The 25,293-nt window shown below is 41.8% G+C and overlaps 1 pseudogene; it reads right to left on the bottom strand.

The window, feature by feature from the left end:
• Positions 1-79: 79 nt before the first annotated feature.
• On the bottom strand, positions 80-25,293 carry LOC129684886 (60S ribosomal protein L23-like; annotated as a pseudogene).

Below are 25,293 nucleotides of genomic sequence, written 5' to 3'. Positions count from 1 at the left end.
CACGCTTCCTCGCCGGACCTGGGTTAACCCGGGTAGGGCGGGATCAGAGCGCACTTCCGCTTCTAGTCTCCGGTGGTTGCTAAGGGCGCTGGCGCTCGAGGCTGGTGGTGAGAGTGAACCTCGCGAAGAAGGTGTGAGCCCTCGACAGCTGCAAGACTTGGACCGGTCGTTGGGTTGTCGGGATCGTAACGTGGGCCTCGCCAGTTCGCGTGACTGCAGCCGGGGGACCACGGTCATTTTTTCGCGCTCCCCTGCCCAGCTCTCCCCGGCTCTGTGGCAACCGGAACCAGCTTTGCTGAGGACTTGTGACTTGAGGGATGTGCAGACCCAGTGCAGAGTCTGTGCCAACGCTCCCGGCGCTTCTGCCAGCCGGGCTTGTTGGAAAAGTTGGTAGGCTCTAGTCTGCAAGAAAGGTTTTCAGGTTCCTGCATAGGTAAGGTTATTTTACCAGGCCTTCCCTAGATTCGTACACGTAGTACCACCACCACCCTGGCTATCCAAGTTTCAGACCCCCCCAAAAAAAACCCAGAGCTCAGGACCGGAGATTTAGACTAGTCACTATTTGTTTGTTTTTTTTTCATGAAGAAGAACCTTCTTTGTGTGTGTGTGTGCTTCTCATTTCCTTTTCCTAATAGAAAAGCAACTTGAGAGCTCTTTAGAAACATTGTAAATGAATCATGTATCAAAGAAAGGTCGGTGGCAGAGTACTTCCCTAGCGTTCATGAACCGCCCTGTCCTGGCGGGGGTTGGCGTGGGGGATGGTCAGAGTACAAAGTTTCGGGTGAAAGTGATACCTAGTGAAGACACATCAGGGTGATTAAAGTTAATATCTCTACCAATAAAAGGTAGGAAGTAGTGAATGCTAGTTTAGCTCAATCATGATATATACATATGTATATATATATATTTACATTATTATATATACATACACGGCATATCAAAACATTATTCTGGTGGCGGGAGAGCTACCTAGCAGGCAAGAGCAAATGGTACCAGAACACCCAAGTTCAGTCAAGTTCAGTTCTCAGCATTCTTGTCAGGCTACTCATAACCAGCTCTAGGGGATCTACTGCCTTTTCTGGCCTTTGCTGGCACCTACACAAGTGTCACCACACACACACACACACACAAACCTTTTTTTTTTTAAATATCATTTTTTTTCGGCCTTTAATCTCAGTACTGAGGCAGCAGAGGTAGAGAGATCTCTGTGAGTTCAAAACCAGCCGGAGCTATAGAGAGACCCTGTCTCCAAAATAATTCTCTTTATTTAGTATGCAATGTTCTGTCTGCAGGTACACCTAGATGCCAGAAGAGGGCACCAGATCTCACATGGCTGTGAGCCACCATGTGGTTGCTGGGAATTGAACTCAGGACCGCCAGAAGAGCATCCAGTGCTCTTAACCTCTGAGCCATCTCTCCAAGCCCCCTATGCCTCAATTTTTTTCTAATGTCATTTTCTATATTGTAAATGTAAGCAGCTGCTGTTTGACAGGTCTACGTTTAAAAATGGGAATTCGGGGCTGGAGAGAGGACTCAGCAGTTAAGAGTGTTATCAGTTCTTCCAGAGGTCCTGAGTTCAATTCCCAGCAACTACATGGTGGCTCACAACCATCTATAATGAGATCTGGTGCTCTCTTCTAGCCTGCAGGTGTCCATGCAGATAACACTTATATGCATAAAAATAACTTTTTTAAAAAATGGGAATGCATAAGAGGAAGAAAAAAAGTTGTGTGATAGGCCATATTTGTCTGAAAGAAAAATCTCTACTTCCTTGGTTTTTGTTGTTGTTTTGTACAAGTACTCACTTTTAGCCTTCACTAGCCCTAAACTACGTAGCTCAGGTTGTCCTAGAACTCAAGGCAATCTTCCTGCCGCAGCCTCTTAAATTCTGGGAATACAGATGTGCAACACCAAAATGCAATTCTCCTGGTCATACCTACAGTTCTTACGTGGCCCTCCATTAGGATCAAAAGTCAGCAAAGCATTTCAGTAGTAAGGGGGTAGAAGAAATGTCTGTTTTGGTTGTTTGGTTGTTAATGTCTGTTTTCCTACCTTTTATTTGCCACCCTTAGCCCGCCTGAGAATTTTAGTTTTGTAGTTTTAGACAGTTGGCTATTTGGCATTAATAAAAACTAAGGAGAAAGTCGAAGAAACTGTCCTTGTAGATCACTGAAAAGAAAACCTTTTCTTGTCAGCTTTCAGCAAGATTTCCCTTCATCTTGTCAGTAGCTTTCTATTGAAATGTGCTGGTTCTAAATTGTCCATATCTGCTGTTTAGAAATATTTTTACTGTAGAGAAAACACTTGGAGATGAAAGGTGCTCACAACTTCTCCTAATATCCAATGCAGTGATAAATACCTGTCTCACAAATGAACCTCTACAGATAAATATGCTTGTACATATATGCCAGAAATGCAGGGGGTTCACAGGTAGGTTGTGTGTAAGAAAGGAAAGCTTATGTTCTTGCAACCTCTGAGTTCAGTGAGAGACCTTGTCTCAATGAAATGGGGAGTAGTGGAGGAGGACACAGGTGCCAGGTGCTCTTAGCTAGTAAGCTGCATGGCTGGTACACACAATCACATCCTTTTTAGTGCAGCACCTCACAGACTATCTTGCCTGTAAATGCTCATTAAATAACTCTCATCTGGACAGTTAAGACAGGTTTGCCCCACCCCACCCCCTATTTTACTTAAATTTTTTTTTTGCTTGCTTGTTTTTTTTTTTTTTTTTTTTTTTTTTTTTAAGAGACAGGGTTTCTCTGTGTAGCTTTGGCTGTCGTGGACTCGCTTTGTAGACCAGGCTGGCCTCAAACTCAGAGATCTGCCTGCCGCTGCCTCCCCGAGTGCTGGGATTACAGGTGTGTACCACTGTGCCTGGCTAAGGTTCTTATTCTTCTTTAGTAACAGAAAAAGGTAAGGATCAAGCCTGAATCCTCATCCTGAGCCTTGGATCTCCAGGTCTGGATCTCGAATGGTGTGGTGTCATGTGTGTAAATCCAAAGAAGGCCTGGCAAAATGACCTTAACCATGTAGGAGTTTGCTCTGCAGTCTTTTTTTTTTTTTTTTTTTTTTTTTTTAAATAGGTGAAAACCTACAAACTTGGCCTAGTGGTAAAAGGCACCTACCATCAATCCTGACAACCTGAATTTAATTCCCAGGACCCACATGATTGAAGGAGAGAACCAACTCCTGCCAAACTTCCTCTGACCTTACACACACACTGCCAGCTTACTCTTTATTGTCTGCCTGACACAACCTACAGTCCCAGGGAAAAGAACCTCCACTGAAGAATTGCATAGGTCTGACTGGCCTGTAGCCATGTCTGCAGGGCATTGCCTCGACTGCTCATTCATGTAGGTCAACCCAACCTTCCGCGGGCAGTAGATTGTCAGCCACATGGTCCTTGACTGTGTAAGAGAGATAGCTAAGCATAGAGTGAGCAAGCCAGCAAGCAGCATTCCTCCATGATTCTGCTTCCAGTTCCTGCTTAAGTTTCTGTCCTGACATCTCTCAGTAATGAGTTATGACCTGGACATACAAAACAAATCAACTCTTTCCTCCTCAAGTTGCCTTTGGCTAAGAGTTTTATCACTACACTAGAAAGCAAACTAGAACACTTTCCATGGTGTTTTAAGTGTGTCCATACACATGCAAAATGAATACAAATGTAATTAAAAAAAAATAAGCCATACCGACTTTTCTTAACAATAAGTCAGACTGGCTGAAGCACCCAACACACTGGTTCAGACCCACTATTAGAGTCCTGCTGGGCACTGGTGGCACTGGCCTTTAGTCTCAGCATTTAGAAGACAGAGGCAGGTAGATCTCTGAGCTCGAGGCCAGGCTGGTCTAAAAGTGAGTTCCAGGTCAGCCAGGACTACACAGAGAAAGCTTGTCTTAAGTTAAAAACAAATCCCAGGTTTGAATTCTTAAAAAAAAAAATTATATATATATATATATATATATATATATATATATATATATATATCCAACTTGCAAATATTTCTTACTAAATGGAAGCTAAAAAAAAATTTTCTTTTTGTGTGTGTTTGGTTAGTTTTTGTTGTTGCTCTGAGAGGGTTTCACTCTGTAGACCAAGCTGGCCTCTGCCTTCCAAGTCACTGGGATTAAAGGTGACCATCATGCCTGACGAAATTTTCACTTTCAAAAAGCTTCTGGAAAGTTATTACTGTTCTCATAGCTTTTTGTAAGATATATAGTAAAAATGGGATGGAGTATGTTTCTGAAACTTAACCACAAAGAATGCCTCAAACTTTACATGGTATTAACAAAAGCGTCGATGGGCACCTGGGCAGATAATGGGAGGATAGAGAGACTGCATTTAAATGTAATTTTAAAACCTTGTGGTGTCTGTTTTTAAAAAACCTGGTGTGGTTACTCAACTGTAATCCTGTCACTAGAAAGGCAGAGGAAGGAATATTACCATAAATTCAAGGCTAGCCTGCTCTATAAAGTGAGTTCTAAGCAAATGAGAACTGTGTAGCGAGAGTCGGTATCAAAAAAATCGACAAAAATTATATAAACTTAATTAAAGACATCATGTGCATATGTACATAGCCTTTAAAAGAAATGAAACTGATATTTGCGACAACTTGTATTTTTATGCTGAGGCTGGGCTATTGTTCATTGGTTGAGTACTTGCCTAGTGTGTATAAGACCCTGGAGTTTGACCCCCTGAGATTGCACAGATGAGTTGGGGTGGGGGAGATAAGAGAAAAGAAGTGCTAAGTGTAATAAGTGGGACCCCAAAAAGCCAATTATGTGACTCTTCCTATATGGGGTACCTAGAATAGTCAAGGTCATAGAAGGAACAGCAGTTACCAAGGGTAGAGAGGAGGAAATGAGTCATAATTTAAAGGGCACAGAGTCTTTTTTCTGGAGGAAAAGTTTTAGAGATGGACAGTGGTAATGGAAATCCAGCAACATGAATGCACTTAATACCACTGGCACATATGTTTAAGATATGTTACAGAGAGAAATTCTATGTTGTGTACAGTTTAAAACTAAGAAAAAAAGAAAGTGATTGAAATATGAGTCTTTTGAGGCTCGGTACTCCATGTATCATGCAGTACGTCACAGAGACTCTAGGTAGATTCATTAAGAAAAAAAAAAACCCAAAAACTTATAAACATAGAGATTAATGTATATTTGGAAAAATAGGGGCTTTGGCTGTGCTGTTTTTGATGATGCTGGTATCAAGCAGCCTTATACAAGTTCAGCATGTCCTCTACCACCAAGCTACACGCCTAGTCCTGACTTGAAGTGAGAAAGTTCAGTATTTTATATTGATACTTTTAAATTTTAAAGCATTTTTAAAATAACACAGAAGTTTGTTAGTGGGCTGGTTAGGGTTTTTTGTTTTTTTGAACACTAGCTAGGATTATTTGGGAAGAGAAAACCTTGGCTGAGAAAATGCATCCACCATACTGGCCTGCTGGCAAGTGTATGGGGCGTTTTCTTGATTAATGATGGGAGGGCCCAGTCCACTCTGAGCAATGCTATTCCTGGGCCAGTGGTCCTGGGGTATATAAAAAAGCAAACTGGGAAAGCAGAAACGCAGCACCTCATGTTCTCTGCTTCAGTTCCTGTCCCCTGGTTCCTGCCTTGAGTTCTTACCCTGGCTTCCCTTCATAAAATAAAACTCTTCCTTTCCAAGTTGCTTTTGGTCATGGTGTTTTAATATTGTAATAGAAATCTAACCAGGACAGTTAGGCACAGCCTTTCTAAGTGAAATACTGCAAGATGAGAGTGCTTTTGCTTCATGAAGAAATGTCATTTGGACATTAATAAAAGTACCACATTCACCCACAGAATGAGAGCTCTTAAAGATTGTAGTGCCCTTTTGGACAGTTTTGCAAAGAAAGGAAATGGGCTCCTTCATCGAAGGTTGCCATAATTATTTTAGAGTGATTACAAGATCTAAACTTGTTACAGTAAAGCATGGTACTTTCTCAAGTATAGATTAGAAGCCTTGTCATTTCATTGGAAGTACACAGTTTTCTCAAGTTGATTGCTCAATAATATAAGGAAAATAGAGCTATTTGTTAATAACATAAGCTCACTTGGTGTCAGACATTCCTGGGCAAATTGCAGGAAATGTGGGGGTTTTAAAAAAGTGATTTCAAATCAGTTGAAGTCTCTTTGCTCTTCCTAAATATTATGTTCTGCAAATCCATCTGTCCACATTTATCTCTAGCAGTTACAATTTGTTATTTACATAAAAAGACATTTTAGATTTGGCTGCTTCCCTATATAAGATTTTTTTAACCTCAATCATTTTGTAGGAATATTTTAAAATAACTCGTTAATGCAAGGATATGTAGAGTTTTATCTAGCTTTGATTCTTGCAAATGTCTCCAAAAATAGTAATTGACACCCCTGGCTGATGACTGAGCATAGCAGGAGAACTCAAACTTGGGGCTTCTTGCCTTTGAGGCCATTGCTTGAGGACAAACAACTCATGTAGATGCTGCCCAGTGTTTTACTTTATCCTTCAAGTCAAACTTGGATCAGAGTCTGTAGGCTCTTGCATTTTGTGTTCTCTTTCCATTTATCTTGTACAGATATTTTTTACAGTGTATGTTTTAGATATTTTTATCTAAGTCCTCAAAAATTAACCCTAGCCCTCAGTGCCTCAGAATATGACTGTCATTGGACATAGGGCTTTTGAAATGACCTTCAAAGGAGCCAGTTAGGGTGGCCCCCATGCACTGTAGAGAAACAAATTTCTATCCGCTAAGCCACCCCCCTGTACTATTTTGTTTTGGCAGCATTCAAAATTAGCACACAAGTCAAATTCCAATTTGATATTTGCTTCTTGGTGCAACCAGACAGACACAATGTTAAAAGAGATCCGGGAAACACACAAGTTAAACGTTTAATGACTGTTCTGATAAGTAAAGAGGAGCTAAGTAGTATAGGAAGATGAGTAGTTCCTAGCACAAGGTGGTAGCCCACTTACTAAAGGCTCTATCATTGTTGGCAAACATTCCACTAGAGAGAAAGCCCTTGTAACTACAATTTCAGGAATCTGAAATACATTGGGCCAGTTGTGGTGTTGCACACCTTTAATCCCAGCACTCAGGCAGAAACAGGCCGATTTCAGTGAGTTCGAGGCCAGCCCGGTTGACAAAGCGAGTCCAAGACAGCCAAGGCCACACAGAAAAACCCTGTCTCAGAAAGAAAGAAAGACAGAAAGAAAGGAAGAAAGAAAGAAAGAAAGAAAGAAAGAAAGAAAGAAAGAAAGAAAGAAAGAAAGAAAGACAGACATATTGGAAGTTAACACAAGGACAGCAGGTTGTCTGCCTACTGCTAACCAGACTCTGGAGAGGAATAATGGGAAAGCCGGTCTCCTTTGGTGGATGACCAAGTTTGAAAGACTGAGGGACTCTTGAGTAGCTTACTAAGATGTTTCATCCTTGTATTGAAGAGCTGACACAGATGAGCCACAGCTCAGGATAAGATAGTCACAAAGCTCCAGAGACATATAATTTGCATTTAAAGCAGGTTAGAGCCCCTATTTGAAAAAGCCAGAGACCCTGAAACAAAAGCCAGACCCTGGATAGGACGTCTAGGTGGGCATCCTTATGGACACTTGCCCTGCAGGTCTCTGTGTACTTTCAAAGACGGCAGACACTGTCTGTGTCTCTTAACACAGCTATAGTAAGGGTAACTACATAGTCACTTTACCACAAAAGAAACCACAGGACTTGTTCCTACCTCCTGGCTGCCAGACCAATAGCCAAATAGAAGCAAAACCCAGCTGGGACCTGAGAAAAGAGATTTTATATCAAGGAGCTAAATGAGTTAACTAATGTGCAGAAAATAGGGGAATGTTCCAGAATTTAATTCTGAGGTCCTTTCATCAAAAGGGCTGGGAATTAAATTTAAACAATCAAGATTCCTTGGGGGTACTTCTTCAGACATAGGATTTAACATCCTAACAAAGACCAGCGAATGTTAGAGTTGTCATAAAAGCCCAGAAGAATTATGATCAATGCTGAACAAAACAGCAATGGTTTTGAGTTGCTCCAATACCTCACAAAGGAATAAACAAAAACGTAGGAAAATTTGTTATACAGCAATTTTTTTTTTCTTCAGTAAACCAGGCTGGCCTCAAATTCACAGAGATCTGCCTGCCTCCCTCTGCCAGAGTACTGGAATTACAGGTGTGCACCACCACACCCTGCTAGGAACCGGTGCTTTGTGAGACCAGACCATTGTTTCATGAAGGAGCACAAAAGAAACACCATTTTCCGAGGCCACTAAAAATGCCCTGGTAATAGGGGCATCGGTATCACTAAGTTCTCTGCTGGACTGGGCTGACAGCTAGAACCCATGCATAACTCTGGGTATCACGCCACCATCCATGTAACGGAGGCCAGATGGCGCTGTTTAAAGATCAGCAAGAACTGGGAAGAGAAACAAAGAGAAATGTCCAAGTTATCCTAGTGTGTGTTAGAGGCCATCACCCCCACCTTGGCCATATTTCCCAGTGGTTTCATCTTGAAGGTGTCAGAGGTGTGAAAAGATGCACTTTGGAGCTTGTGGTATCTACTGTTGGGTTAATTTGAATGGGCCATTGAGTTCCCAGATATTTGATCAAATGCTTTTCTGGGTATGTCTGTGAGGGTGCTTCTGAATAAGATTATCATTTGAGTTGGTAGACTCTGAAGCACCCTGCCTTCCCTCTGTGGTGAGCCTCTCCCCACCGATGGAAAACCTGAATAGAACATAAAGATTGTAAGAGGGAGCCCCTGCCTGGCTGCTTAAGGTGAAACATTGTCTTTTCTGACCTTTAGGCTTGAACTTTGGCTCTTCTTGGTTCTCAAGATTTCCAGCCTGCAGACTCTGATTTAAGCCCGGGTCTTGCGCATTTAAACTGGAATCGATTATACATTGCTTCTCCTGGGTCTCCATCTTGTTGACTACAGATCTAAGGATTTGGCAGCCTCCATAATCACTTGAGGCAACCTCTGTCTATCTCAACCTCTGTCTCTCCCTCTCTCTTTTCCTTTTAAGGGGCTAGAAGTCAGACAGATCCATGGTAGGCACGAAAACAGGGGAAAGAAGCTCTCAATGGATTAACGAATGCTTCCCTTAACACTGAAGATGGCTGACTTCTGCGTTAGCCTCTCTGCTCACGCATTTGTTGCAGCAATGGAAACTTAATGAAATTAGAGACCAACCGACTCTGGGCCCTAATATGGCACTTTTGCTCAAGATCACCTGGCCATATTAGTGACAGGTTGACTACATTGGGTTTTTTTTTTATTCTGGAGAGGACAGTGGTCCCTTGTCACAGTGGTAATTTCCTGTTCTGAGTGTTGATTTTCTTTTCGTACCTGCAGATCTCCAGGTAGAGCTGTTACTATTCCCACTCCACAAGCATAAGATACTGTGAAACAGATTTTTGCTTTAGGATAAAAGAGCTGAGATGCAAGAGCGGGCCCGTGGGATCTGGGATCCACTGGTCACACTATGTCATGGAAGAGTCTTGCTTCATAGAGAGCTAGGGTGATTTTATTATGTTGAAAGTGAAGGTCTGCTCAGAAGCAACTCCAAAAGAATTCAGGATACATCATTATCCTGTATAATAGCTACTATGACCCTGGTGAGAAAATGAGACATGCCTACTGACCAAAGACTGGATACTGGGCCCATTTCCCTTTCCTAACAGTCACTCACTATTTCCAGTATCCCAAATCTGGGATCGGCAGGGCCAGTCCTCCTTCTAATCAAGAAACACAGCAAGTATCCAGTTGAGCTACAAGCAGTGACTGCTACTGGGGCATTCTAGACTCCTTAAATCCAGAGACCAGTTAGTAAAAAAAAGTGTCACTCATGACAGAAGTAACTATGAGCAGTAGGAGGACAGGCCTGCTCAAAGCATTTAGATGTTTCCTATTATTCCAATGGGCCCTTGTAACTGAGGGGACACATGGAGCAAATCTGACTGGAGGATATAGGAACTGTCACGAGTTAAGATTTGGTTCATATCACCATATACCTTAGCAAGACGTGCTAAGGTGATACTAAAGGTGAGGGGAATTTAGAGTGGATCATAGAGGAGAGAAAACCAGTACCAGCTGTGTCCTCTGAGCTCAACTGTCATAGTGAATGCCGCTGACTTTACTTTAGAAGAAACCCCTATGGGAACCATGGAGAAACTTCTCAGACCCTGCGTGAAGGACATCTGCTGGTAGTGATTGCAGTGCTTATGAAAACAGTCCTTTTAGATTGCCTATTTCGGGTCCAGGGGTAATTGATTAACCCATACGCTCACTTCCAGGGTCCACCAATGTGTTTACAATTGAAACCACGCTTCCTATGAGCTTTTTTAGCCAACAACCAAACTTGCTAGAGTATAATGCCGACTCACTCCCGCTTCACTTAGGACCCAACTAATGTTCTGATTTGGTTAGGAACTACACATAAGATTTCAGAGGGGTGTTGGAAGACAGTCATAGCAGTTTCTGTATTTTAATGTAATATTTTATTATTTCTTTGAGAATTTTCTAAAATGTGCTTTGATCGCAGTCACCCCTACTCTTCCTTCAACTCCTCCCAGGCACCCCCCCGCAACTCCTCCAACCTCATGTTTTGTTTCGTTTTCTAATAACCCACCTAGTTTAACTTGTGGTGCTTGTACACTCACAAGTGTGAGGGTGTCAACTGGATCATGGCCAGCCTACCAGAGGTCATGCCCTTAAAGAAAACTGACACTCCCTACCCCAGGAGCATCAACTGTCAATATCTCCTCAGCTAAAGCTGGGGTCTCATGGACCCCTCCTCCATCCTAGGAGCAGCAAATTTAATGCAGATAAAATAAGTAGGACCAGCTAGATGATTTAGTGAGTAAAAGCCAGCGAGTCTGACAACCAGAGTTTGGTCCTCAGAACCTACAGTGGAGAGAACCAACTCCCAAAAGTCATTCTCTCACCTCCACACATACTCTGCCCACTCGTAAACACACACAACAACAATAATAAATTAAAGCTTTAAAAGAAAATCAGCAACCAATGAAACAGAAAGGCACATAAACATTTATTTACTTATTTATTTATTAAATATGTGAGAGAAAGTCAACAAAGCCAAACTTAATAATCTTCTAAGATAGTAAGAAATAAGACTAAACTATAAAGACTAGTCAAGAGAAAAATGAAAAAAATACTAGTATTAGCAATTAAAAAAGTGACATCACTATAGGTCCTATAGACTTTAAAAATATAAGAGGATACTATATATAACTTTGTGCCAAATTGACGATTCACATGAAATGGGAAATGCATTATAAAACAAAACTTATCAGAACTGACACCAGAATAAACAGAAAATTTTATATTCTAAAGAAATTGAATTCATAATTTAAACCATCCTACAGAGAAAACTCCAGATGGCTTCACTGGTAAATTCTTTCCAGCACATACTCTGCTTTTAGAAAGGCATAGAAGACATTCACACTTTCTAATGTTTATCTATTACTCTATCTGTGGCCCCACCCCCCTGCACCATTTACTGAGCGCATCTATGTTTGGGGCATAATGTTAATTATTTTGGATACAATGGTGAATAAAAGGGATTGGGGGGTAGAAGGAGCAACTCCAGGCTTGTTTGTAGAAGCAGATACATAAAGTAAATGCAATGAAGTGCTAATAAAGATATGTATAAAGTGCTATGACAGATGGAGATGAAATCCAGGGAAGGGAAGGCTTTACAGGATGGAGGAGGGACAGAATGGACGACAATATGTCTTGTGGTATGGGCATTAAAAATCTGAAAAATGAATGTTTCTTCCAAGTTTTTTTGTCCTCAATCTTTGCCCCTTATTTCCTAACCCTTTAAACAAAGAAGGGTGCTGGAGAGATGGCTCAGAGGTTAAGAGCACTGACTGTTCTTCAAAGGTCCTGAGTTCAATCCCAGAAACCACATGGTGGCTAACAACCATCTATAATGAGGTCTGGTGCCCTCTTCTGGCATGCAGGCAGAAAACTGTATAAATAATAAATAAATATTTAAACAAAGAAAACCTTTCCTCAGAATTCTGTCCTTGGTGTCCATGTTTTATACATTCTCTCTAAATGATTCAATCCTTTCTCACACTTGTCCCTGTTGGATGCAAAACCTATGCCTCCAACTTCCACCCCTCTCTAAAGCTCTCATCTGCTTGAGGACTTTGCCTCCACACTTACCCTCTTCTCAAGTCACCAGTATTTCCTGCCTTCTTGACAAAGCCTTCCTCTGGTGGCCTGTGACCTCCAGTTTGTACACTATTTCTGCTTCTCTGCATATAGTGAGACGCCTCACCTCCTTTCTTTCTGCTGTATTCTACACTACTCCAATGACGCTTTCACCCCATTTCTCTTCTGAGATTGCTCTCACCCAGGTCGTGCTGTCTACCCCAGTTCTCACGTACTTGACATGAGCAGCAGCTAGCGTGATGGGTGATGGCCACTTGTTTCTTGACAGATGTCCTTGGCTTCCATGTCTGTTGACTTTACTTTTCATCTCACTCGCCACTCCTTCCCAAACTCTTCAATAGATCCCACCCCCTTTTTTTTCTTAACCTTTAAGAATCTGGAGTCTTCTAGTCCTCCACTCTTGAACCAATACTTACCTTTTTAAGATTTATGTTTTTGTGTTTATCTGTGTGATGATTTTTGCCTACAGTGTGTGTGTGTGTGTGCATCACAAACGTTTGGTGCCTGTGGAGGTCAGAAAGGAGCATCAGATCCCCTGGAAATGGAGTTACAGATGACTGTGAGCCTCCAGACGGACAGTGGGAGCTGAACATGGGTTCTCTGCAAAATCAACATAAATAAATAAATCTTCAAAGGGAATGAGGGCTGGAGAGATGGCTTTGTGGCTAAGAGCACTGGCTGCTCTTCCAGAGGTCCTAAGTTCAATTCCCAGCAACCACATGGTATCTCATAACCATCTATACTGGGATCTGATGCCCCTTTCTGGCATGTAGGTGTACATGCAGATAGAGCACTTATACATAAAATATATATTTTAAAAAGCAGCCATAAATAAAAAAGATGAAGAAAAAAAAAGCAGCCAGTACTTTTATACTCATTTTTCAGAAAAACATATCATTTATAGGTGACTGAAAGATGGTGCAGTAGTTAAGAGAACACACTGCTCTTGCAGAAGACCAAGTCTGGTTCCAGCACCCACGTTCAGACACTTACATCCTGCAACTCCAGCTCCAGGGGTTCCAGTGCCGCCTTCTTGACCCCTGGGTCACCTGCACCCACATGTACATAGCCACACACATACACACAAATACACACACAGTTAAAAATTAGCAACAAACCAGGAGTGGTGGCATATGCCTGTAGTTCCAGCACTAGGGAGGCAGAGACAGGTAGATCATGTGTATTCAAAGCCAGCCTAAGAGACATAGAAAGTTCCAGACCAGCCAGGGCTACACATCAAGACACTGTCTCAAAAGCAAATAAATAAAAATAAGGTAGGTGTTATGGCACATAGCTTTAATAGCAATACTTAGGAGGCAGAGGCAGGTGGATTTCTGTATGAGGCCAGCTTGTTTGCATAATGATGTTTAGGCTATCCAGATGCACAGGGAGACCCTACCTAAAAGAGAATCATTTATATGTCATTGATTCTAAAAGTGTGTCTCCAACCTCAGCCTTTCTCTTGAAAGGCCACTCGTGTTCACTGGCCACTGTGCATAGATATCCTGCGTATGCCAAACTAAAGACATCCAAGACTGAATTGGGGGTGGGGACCTGGAGGGATGACTCGGAAGTTAAGGGTTCTTGTTGCTTTTGCAGAGGAAAGGCACCCAGCACCTACATTGGGTGGCTCTAACTTCCTGTACTATGAGCTGAATTCATTCATCTCATTCATCAACATTCATCTCATAGCCCCAGCTCCAGGGGAGCGGATGCTCTTTCCTCTCCCAGGAAGCAGAGACAGATGGATGCTAGTGCTGGCTTCCTTGGGCACCTGCATGCAGATGCACCTAGACAAAAATATAGAAATAAACGATGTATTTTTTAAAGATTTATTTATTATGTGTTCTATCTGTATGTACACCTGCACACCAGAAGAGGGCACCAGATCTCATTATAGGTGGTTGTGAGCCACCATGTAGTTGCTGGGAATTGAACCCAGGACCCCTGGAAGAGCAGACAGTGCTCTTAGGCTCTGAGTCATCTCCCCAAACAATATATTCTTAAACCCTGATTTCCTGCTGCTCAAACGTAATCTTTTGTTCTTCTCTTATTCAGTAATGGTGAAGATCACTATTCATTGTCACAATGACAATGACAATGGGTATGGCTACTAGGGCATCTCCACAACTGTTTAAGGAGGAAGTAAGACTCATGGACTGCCATCTTTGACTGGAAAGAAGGAGGAGGAGGAGGAGGAGGAGGAGGAGGAGGAGGAGGAGGAGGAGGCCAGCTGCCCACCAACATTCATCTGTCTTTACTCCCTGACTATGGACACAATGTGACCAGCCACTCATGTCACCCTCACCAAGCTGCAGCTGCTCTTGCCATCATATTTCCTACTATGATGGACAGTACCCTCGAACTGCAACCTAAAATAAATCCTTCCTCTCTGAAGTTGCTTTTTTGGGCGTTCTGTTGCAGCAATGAGAAATCTAATTCAGTAATTTTTTTTTCCATCTCGTTATTCAGACCAGAAATCTGAGAGACTATTAATTCCTTCATTTTCATAATATCTTCATTAAATCCTTTAGTACATTTTATCAACCCTGCCTTCTATCGCACGTCTCTTAATGAATTCATATGACCTTCATCATGAGTCTCACCAGAGCCATCATCACCTTTCAGTTAGATTCCTCTATTTTTTAAATGTGTATGTGTGCATGTGTGTACATGTGTGTGAGGGTGGGTTCTCTCAGTTGTGTAGGCATGTGTAAAGCCAGAATGTCTTCTTTAATCACTCTCCATACTTTTGTGAGGCAGTGTCTCTCACTGTACCTGAAGCTCACTATTTCTTTTGTACTGTCTGGCCAGAATTTTCCTGCCTAACCCCAGCCCTTAGGTCTGCACCCGCCTTATGCATGGGTTTTGGGATTCTAAATTAAAGTCTTTGTGCTTTTACAGCAGGCTCTTTACCCTTTAAGCCAGCTCCTATGTTTTTTCTTTCTAATTGGAAATCTGCTTCTACCAGAACAGAGGCGCCATTCCTCTCTTCAAATTTTTCTAATGATTTGCATCACACTTTGTCTCAGTTAGGTTCCTAGTGCTGTGATAAAACATCACGACCAAAATCAACTTGGAGAGGAAAGGACTATTTTAGTTTGTAGTTGTAGTTTATCACGTAGGGAAGTCAAGGCAAGAACTAAAGCAGAATCCTTGCAAAGGAATGCTGCTTCCTGGCTTGCTCTCCAGGGTTTGCTCAGCCTGCTTTCTTATGCCACCCAGGACTCCTGCACAGGCATATCACTGCATTTTGCTGGTCTGGGCTCTCCTACATCTACCATTATTTTTTCAGTTGAAGTTCGCTCTTCTCAGATAACCTCAGATTATGTCAAATTGACAAATAGACAAACAAAGACAAGCATAAAACTAGGCAGCACACAGTTCTTTCCATGACACAAGGCCCTTGTGACCTAGCCTCTAGCTATGTTATGATTTTCTCTCCTCCTAGTCTTCCCTTTCTTTTCACTGGGCTTCAGTTACCATGGTTTCATTGTTTCTCAGCCACATGACAGGCTCATTGCTGGTTCTCTGTACTGACTCTTGACTCTGCCGGAAGCACCCTCTCTCCTGACATCCACAGGGCTCATTTCCCTGCCTCACTGCTCAAGTGTTACCTTCTCTTGGGGAGCCATCCTATCTAAAATCACTGTTCCATATGCTATGATTTTACTTTGCTCTATATATTCTGGTTTGTTCTTGAAGGTCTTGTTATGTAGCCCAGACTCACCTAGAACTTTCCAAGTAGCTCAGTCTGGCTTTGAACTCATGTCTCCTTCTTTGCATTTTGCTTTGCGTTTTGCTCTATTTTTCCAAGTTCATAACAATACAGGCATTGTCTCTGTGCACTTACTTTTCGGATGCATGATGTGACTATTAGAGTTGAGCTACACAGCAATCAAGTTCTTATTCTGCCTCAAAAATTTCTTATCTATCTTCACTCCATTCCCACAATCTCCACCTCAATTCAATTGTGATCCTTTGCTTGGACTACTTTGGTATTCCACCTTTTCCCCCACACTACTACAGTATAATAGCATGTAGGCTGTCTGTTTTCTACATAAAACCGTTTTGTGAGGAACCCTGCTTTTGCATATTAGACAAAAGAAGCCTCTTTCCACAGCATGCAAACCGTTTCAACTACATCTCCCACTGTCTTAGTCAGGGTTTCTATTGCTGTGAAAAGACACTGTGACCACGGCAGCTCTTATTAAGGAAAACATTTGGGGCTGACTTACAGTTTCAAAGTATCAGCATTTTAGAAAGCATGGCGGCATGCAGGCACACTTGTTGCTGGAGAAGGAGCTGAGAGTTTTACATCCGATCCCCAGGCAGCAGGAAGAGAGAATGCCACACTGGGCCTAGCTTGAAACCTCAAAGACAGCCCCCTCCCTCCCCGTGACATACTTCCTCCAACAAGACCACACCTAATCTAACAAGGCCACACCTCCCAATAGTGCACTCCCTCTGGTGGCCATTTTTTTTTTCAAACCACCACAGCCATTGCTTCCTCCTTCTACTCTCCAAGGAGTGCCCAAGGCCTATACCTTTTGTGTTTCTTGCTTCTATCCTGGGATATGTTCCTGCTTCTAGTTTGGTGCCCTTCCTGGCTCACATAGATAAACATTCCCTCCACTGGGAATGCTTCTATTGTCTTTTTTTTTTTTTTAATCAAAAGCATTGGTTTATTCAATGACTCAATAAATATTTTGGGGGTGCCTGTTCTGTTGGCTTTAACCTCTAGACCTAAGTATCCCTGTTACCAGCAAAGAAGTAGTTGTTTCCACCTCTCCTGGCAAAATCACTCTCTGCTACTTCTCCATTTGTTTTTGGTTTTGTTGTTGTTGTTGTTGTTTTCATCCTAACCTCTGGTAAGCAGGAAATCTTCCATCTTCTTATTTTAAAATGTTATGAAAGTAGCATTCCATTTGAGTGAAGGAAAGCACATGATGTCCTTGTGTGCTGTGCATCTTAATTCTACTACTGAAAAAAGTCTTTAAAAGTGCTGGCTCCGTTCTGCCAGAAAGCCAGAATAGCCATGGACCAGAACTTGATTGAATGGACTTGGCATGGGGCAGTGCAAAAAATCATGTAGAAGCAACCGATTTTGTTAACTCAACAGGAACCAAAAGGTGACACAAAAGGAAAAGGAAAAGGTATGCTTCCATCTTATCTTCATTCCATTTACATTTGTAATAAACCTGTAGCCCCTTCTATTGTCTTTTTCATACTGTGCTTGGTTGTCGTCCCCCCCCCCACTGGAGAGTTTACAAATAATATGAATTCTTGAAGAGGAGAAGCCTTCTGTGTATTCACAGAACAGCTCCTGTCATATAGCAGTGGAGATAGCAAGATGGTACAGAGTGTTCAAATGAGGAATTTTACATATGGATACTATGAGGCACAAAGGAGCTTGACAAATTGGGGGAATAGAGAAATCCATTGTGTCTGCAGCCTGGTAAGCACAGGGAAAACAACAGAATGATCTGGGAAGACTTGGATGAAATCACAGAAGCCTTGTTGAAAGATTTTAGGTAAGATAATGTCAAGATAAAAATTCCTTTAAAATTATTGGATAACAACAGCAACAACTCATGAGCGAAAATAGAGTGATGGCTCCCAAGTTAAGAACACTGGCTTCTCTTCCAGATGACCTGGGTTGGGTTTTCAGAACATAAGGTAAATCACAGCCATCTGTAACCCTAGTTCCAGGAAACCTGATGCCCTCTTCTGGCATGCATGGTCACCGGGCACACACAATGCACATGTGTACGAACATACTTGGAGGCAAAGCACCCTCATACCTTTTCTTTCCAGTATCATGGTTTTGGTACAGTGGTCTGCATCTGTAATCCCATACTCAGTAAGTAAAAGTAGGAAGATCGGTGGTGAAGGTCATCTTCAGCTACCTATCCAACTGAGCCATGTAAGACTGTCTCAGACCAACAAAACAAACAGATGGTCATGATGGGTTTGGTGACTCACCTCTGGAAATCTCCACAGGTGGGAGGATGAGGATCTGTGAGTTTGAGGCCTGTTTTACATAGCAAGTTCTAGGCCAGCCAGGTAAGGCCCTGTCTCAAAACATGCAGTACACAAGACCGGCAGGGTAGCTCAGCAGACAAAGGCATTTGCCAAGAAGCCTGACTACCTGATTTGGGCGCTTGGAATTCATATAGTGGAAAGAGAGAACCAACTCCACAAAGTTCTCTGACCTACACACACACACACTAATACACCTTCCCACAACTTAAAAAAAAAAAGTGTAAAATCCACACCAAATCACAATGACTACTATGTTAAAAAAAAAATGGGTTAAAGGGATATAAAAATGAATGAGAAGCCCAGGCAGCCATTACTGCAGTAGTCCCAATAAGAGGTAATGGTGGGCTAAGCTCAGTTGGGGATAGCAAGAAGTAAATGGATTCCAGATAATTTTACAGGTAAAAGGATAAAGACAGAGTCAATGAGAGGTGAGGGCATTTGCACAACTGAATGACCAGCAGACTCACTTTCCAAATGGATTTGTCAGAGTGAGGTTCAAAAGAGTAACAGCTATAGTTGAGACAAAGTACTCAGATATAAGTGTCACGTAAAGAGGGATATCAAAAAGAGGTTGAACATAGGAGTGCCGATTTCAAAATAGATGTCTGTCCTGGGAAAATAATTGTCTGTAAAACTCTAAGAGAGTTAAAGACATGACAAGAGGGCATGTCTTTAAAGAGAGGAGTGTTTGATGTGGAGAGTTGGGATGGAGATAACATGAACAGGAAGCTGGGAGGCCATCAGACTTTGAAATGGCCCAGGATAATGACAGAAGATGAGAAAAAAGTAAGGCTAGACGCTAGGTGCTTGAAGATTGTCAAAGAATGGGGGAAAGCTGCTAATAGTTTGGAAGATAATTACACTGGGAAGGCAGATGAGCTAAAAAGGATAAATGACAAAAAGCAGAAATTTCTACAGAGACAGAAGAAGCAGTGAGGAGGAACAGCCCAAATTTCTCCCTTAAATATATTCTCAGTTTCAGAAAATGAGGCTTCAACGAATATCTTTAGGTTTTGCAGATTAAATAGACAAAAAAAAAAAAAAAAAAAAAAAAAAAAAAAAACAAAGAAAGAAAGATTGGCTTTTTTAAATAAAGCCAATCTCAAGGGGGTTTTAACAAGGCAGGAAATCTGGCAGAGTGAGACCAAAATGGTGAAAGTGTGGCATGGATAAGACAGAAATAAGTGTTTGAGCTGGGTATGGGGCATATACCTTTGATCTCAGTACTTGGGAGGCAGAGGAAGACAGATTTCTGAGTTCAAGGACAGCCTGAGTTCCAGGACAGCCAAAGCTACACAGAGAAACCCTGTCAGGAAAAACTAAAAAATAAAGTGTAAGTTTGTTTAAGTGACGGGTGACTAGAGGTTAAACCAATACAGAGATAGCAGAAGAAAACATAGCTAGAGAGTGAGTCCAATCACCTGGCTAATGAGTTCATTGGTTATTCCTTCGTAATGATTCAAGTAAAAACCCTGAGCACAGAGTCCTAAAGGAGCTTCCTTGTTGAAAGTAATGCATCTCAGCACCACAGGGAGGGAGCGTGAACACTGCATTCAAGACCTTCCCAGACCTCGCCATATGCATCTCTTTTCCTGGCCCTGATTAATATCCTTTAGAATCTGTGATCATGCTTTCCTCAGTTCTGTGCATCATTCTTGCGTCTTACTGAAACTGATTCACTCATGGGATCATCTGGGTTCAGCAAATTAGCTCTCTTTCACATTCAGTTTTCTAGGGTTTAAGAGGCTGATGTTATTCATAAGTCCTGAGAACTTATGGAGACATAACCAAGATCCAGATAACCCATTGCTCATTGTAATTGATTCTGAGGTGAGCCCATGGCTCAAAGTGGGCACTAGGATCCCTACCCAGAACTTTGCTTAAAGCTTCCATAGACATGCTAGGGATAGATGGTTTGGTTGGCATGTAGAAGGCCCTAGGTTTGAACTACAGTATGCCAGGTATGCAGAGTGTATTCAAAGGGGAGGCAACAGGGCTGTGGATGTAGCTCAGTGATAGGTTACCTAGTCCTGGGTTCATCCCTCAACACTGGGGCAAGGACCAGCATGTAAAGAGGTAAACCCAGACCTAATATGAGCCACCATGGGGAGGGCATCCTGGGAAATGAGGCCAGCACAGAGAAATGCCAAGCAGAGAAAGATAAAAATGAAGAGTCAGAGAAACAAGCAGAAAGCCACACAGAAAGATGGAGACTCGGGATCTGATGGTACAATTTGAGGCCTTAGAGACAGCCATGGTGAAGACTTTTGGATTCTTTGGTTATAGGAGGCAATGAATGACTTTCTTTGCTGAAGCTCATTTAGGTTGAGAGTCTTCATTGACAGAATTTTGATGAATTCACTTTGTTTTTTGGTTCAGGCAGTTCTGAAGCAACAATAGAAGAAAGGTTTTGTATGGAGGAATGTGAATCAGCAGTAATTTCACTGATTTTTTTTTTAAATGTTACAAAATCTGAACATTGAACTAAATAAAACAGTAATTTGCAATTTGGTGCCTACACCAAAAAGTAGGCTAAAGAAACCCACGAGATCTCTCTTTTAAAACAAGAATGAAAAGAGAAGTTTGCTTTATTGGTTATGACACATCTTATAGCATAATATCTTACAGGGCAGGATAATGTTTAATTTTTATTTATTTTATTTATTATTTGTCATTTTTTGTGTATATGAGGTGTGTGCACATACCGCAGCATGTATGTGGAGGTCAGAGGACAACTTTGCGGAATCAGTTCTCTCCTTCCACATTTATGTGAGTCCCAGGGATTGAACTCAGGTCATTAGGCTTGCTCAGCAAATGCCTTTTTTCTAGCCCCCAGGATAATGTTTCTAATTCTAATAATATTTTCTATTTTTATAACTGACCTCAACACTCTCTCACACTTAAAGCCATCTTTGATTTCCTCCCTCACTGAGTAGTTGGAATGCTATTACTGACGCTTCTGTTTTAATCTCCTGTAAAACGAAAGCACCGGGCTTTATTCTGATATAGTTCACATGTCCAGAATTTATGTTTCTTCTTCATTAGAAACTAAACATTACTTAACACATTTGAAAGCAAACATTGTGAGCCTGGCATAGTGGTATGTGCCTATAATCCCTGCACTGAGAGTGACGACAGGACGGGGCTTTGGGAATGAAGGTGACACTCAGTTACATGAGACCCTGTCCCCTAACACACACACACACACACACACACACACACACACACACAAAATACAAAACATTAGCAAAAACAAACTTTACAAACATAGTACAAAATGTCCTCTGGTCACTGCTAGCTCTGGTGCTTTCTGAACAGTCACTTCTTTCTCAGGCCAGCTCCCTTCCTCGAACTTCCCACCATGTTCCTCTGTGACATAGTGGTTTGGAAGAGTTCCAGACCTTGCTTCCAGGTGGAGCCCCCTATGGGATTTCAGGAGTACTGGCTCTGCCTGATCTTTCCTGAGTGTAAGGTAGAAGGCCACAAGTACTGTCTGACTCTTCCCCATCCCCATGGGTAGATTTCTTACCTTGAAGCCTCCTTCATCCTGGACCTTGCTGGCCTTTTTGCCAGGAGAGTGAGATGGAGGAGGGTGAATTTGGGGAGGCTGGGAATTAATAGGACCTGTAATGAAGCTTCTGGTATAGGTGTCCATGAAAAAGAGAAGCTACTGGTTGATGTGTAAAATGACGGCATTACACCGCAGAACGCCCAAACCTCAGTGCCTAAAAATAGCACAGTGTATCGGAACGCTGATGTGAAGAAATGCTGACCTGCAAGCATGACTGCGTCCCTGAGCTGCAGAGAGAGTGAGTAGCCTCTGAATCTTGCTAATTTCCCTTCAGAGACATGTCTTCTGCCAAGAGATTCTGCTTTCTGAAATAGCGCTGGCCTCAACCTTGGCAGGCTCTGGCTCCGTGTTAGGAAGGAAAGCCACTTGCTTCGCTCACTTTGCACACTGCAGCCAGAGTCGCGTTGTACGCTCACACAGTCACTCTTGGCTGTTACTGGCTAGATTTTAGGCACCAAGCTCCACATATGTTGCGATATTTAACCCTCAGTAGCTAGTTGCAGTGGATACTAGAGCATCAGCCACATCCTGTAGATTAGGAAAATGTCTAGAGAAGTTAAATCTCTTGAAAAGGAAACGCAGATAGCGAACAGCAGAGCATGTACTGGGTGGATTCTAGTCGGAGCACTTCATCCTAGAGCCAGCTCAGAGCCCAGTCCTGAGTTATGTAGCGCATGCCCTGCTCAAAACTTACTAGGAGGCCGAGGAGCATGAATTTGAGGCCTATCTGGGCTACAAAGTAAGAGTCTGTCTCAAAACAAACCAATCAACCCTAGCCACGAGTCGTCAGTAAAATCTGGGAGTTTCTCTTTTAGGACCTTTACACCCTCAAGTACCACTGAAATCTCATTTCCTAGCGGTTGACTTTCACACATCGCATTTCCAGGGCAAATGGAAGTATTTGCTCATCTCATGTATCCCCCATCTCATGTTTACATAGAGTGTTTTCTCTGTCTCATCTCAGAAAACAATGGAAATGTTTAAATCATTGCTTCAGACATTATCATAACTTTCATTACAATACAGGGGCCCAGGGACACGGCTCAGGAGGTTAAGGCATTTTGTCCAGCCCTGGAGAGCGCCTCCCATGCCCTCTCACACCTCCTCTCCCCGCTACAGGCACAGATGATAGCTACAGCCCTCACGGTGTTTATCACATCAAGTGCCACTGATTTCGATTCCCATATAGATAAGAAACTATTTTTTGTTCTGAAGTGTGTATAAAGGTTCAGGGCTTTTAAAATGTATTAGTTTTTTGTTGTTGGTTTTTGTTTTGTTTTTGCGTAAGTCCAAATCTTATAGGAGTAGGGCTCCAAATAATAAAATATATTTTGTCCAAAATAAGCTTTTTTCCTTATTGTGAGACTCGCTGTGTGTACAATCCAGGCTGACCTTAAATTCATGATTTTCCTGCCTTAATTTCCCAACTACTAAAATTATAGGCATTAATCACTGTGATCAGTCCAAGAGGCTTTTATGGTTTTCAAGTTGCCTAAATTTATAAAAGAGAAACTAATAGGCAGGAAGTTGACAAGGAATTAAGCTTTTTGTAACTGTATGTGCCTCTACTCCTAACAGGCAAGCATGAACTATCTGTTGGGATATCTGTTGTGGAGTAATTTCGTAGGTTTAATGAAAAGAAAACCAGCTTGGTGACTTGTGCCTATACTGCCAGCTCCCGGGGAGGCTGAGATAGAAAGATCACTTCAGCCTATAGCTTCGAGACCAGCATTGGCAGCATAAACAGACTCTGTCTCACCAAAGAGACAAAACCACCGAAAGAGTGATGTTTCCTTGAATGTGTAGCTGGTTTGGTCACAGTGTGTGTAAGAGTTAGTTTACATTGCTGCTGGAACAAAATTTAAAACCTTTGTTCTTCATACATAGCCTTAAGAGACTGAAAAAGACAAACTAAAGATTGGGGGAAAATATGCACAAATCATGTGTGTGTGTGTGTGTGTGTGTGTGTGTGTGTGATATACATAAAAGACACAGCTATACCTATCTATCTAAACATACTTCAAAAAACTTACGTCTAGAGTATATGAAGAATTCTAATAACTCCATAGTAAGGAAGCACAACCTGTTTTGTTTTTGTTTTGTTTTTGTTTTTTGTTTTTGTTTTTTGTTTTTGTTTTTTGTTTTTTTTGTTTTGAAAGGTAAAATGAAAAAGCAAACAAATTTACCAAAAAAGATATTCAAATGGAAAAATAAATAAGTTAAAAGATATTGTCATTATTAGCTACTAGGGAAATGCAAATGAAAACCACAACTAGCCAGGCACATGCATTTTAGAACGGTTAAAACCTAGAGTAATGAATCCTACCAAGTTTTGGAGCAGACGAAGCAACAGGCGGGCATTGCCAGCAGTGCGGGTTGAGGCAGCCACCGTGTCAAGGGTTTGGTTGTTTAACAAAGTTAAACTTACATCTACATATGACCTAGAAAGTCCAGTCTTGAGTATTTGTCTTAGACCTAGAGATTTGTAGTCAAACAAGAATGCATGAATGTCTATAGAGCCTCTACAAATAACAAAGGAAACGGAAGCAACCAAATGTGTTCTCTGAAGGTGAAAGGATAAACAAACCATGATGCCCCATATTAAATATCAAGGAATACTGTTCAGCAACAGAAAGGATCAAACTACTGATACATTTGAAAATGTGAATGAATAAAAAAACACTATGCTGAATGAAAGAAGCAAGATACAAAAGGATCATACTATATAGATCTATTTGAAATTTATTTCAGTAGTTCATTTTAATACGACTAATACCGTATAATTGCAAATTCTAGGAAAAGCAAATTTCTTTCTTTGGAGTGAAGTCTTTATAATAAATATATTATTATTTATTATTCTGCCTGTACACCAGATCTTACTATAGATGGTTGTGAGACACCATGTGGTGTCTGGGAATTGAACTCAGGATCTTTGGAAGAGCAGCAAGTGCTCTTAACCTCTGAGCCATCTCTCCGGCCCCAATAATTATATTTTTAAAATACACTTGAGAAATGTGTAATGCTGCCTGCATTAGATGCAATTCTGGGCCACAAGTCTGCACACGCCTTTGCAACTGAACCAGAGGTAGCGGAACCTTTCATCTCGCCTTTATTGTTTACTCTGACCCCTGCACTATCTTCAAAATAAAGACTCATCTTTTTTTCTGTATGACTTGCACTGTTGGATTACCACTGCTGGTTGGACGTTTTTGCTTAGCTCTGGTTTGCCTTCCTTAACTGTGGCCATTGCCATGTCACCCACAAGCAGCAGGAAGTCTGTCCAGCCGTCCCTTGATTCCCTTCACGGAGATGATAGGCAAACTTTTGGCTCCTGCATTGTCAGCACAGTTATCACACCAAGAGACCCAGGGAAGTTGCCAGTTTTGCTCCAGAGGATCGACCATGTCCTCACTTCAACACCTTGAATACGTGGAAAGAGAAAGGCACAGATTTCAT

The sequence above is a fragment of the Psammomys obesus genome, unplaced genomic scaffold (genome assembly GCF_907164565.1).
Source record: "Psammomys obesus unplaced genomic scaffold, mPsaObe1.curated_primary_1811, whole genome shotgun sequence".
NCBI lineage: Eukaryota > Metazoa > Chordata > Mammalia > Rodentia > Muridae > Psammomys > Psammomys obesus.
The sequence above is the reverse complement of the archived record's forward strand: the minus strand, read 5'-3'. Positions and strand labels throughout refer to the sequence as shown.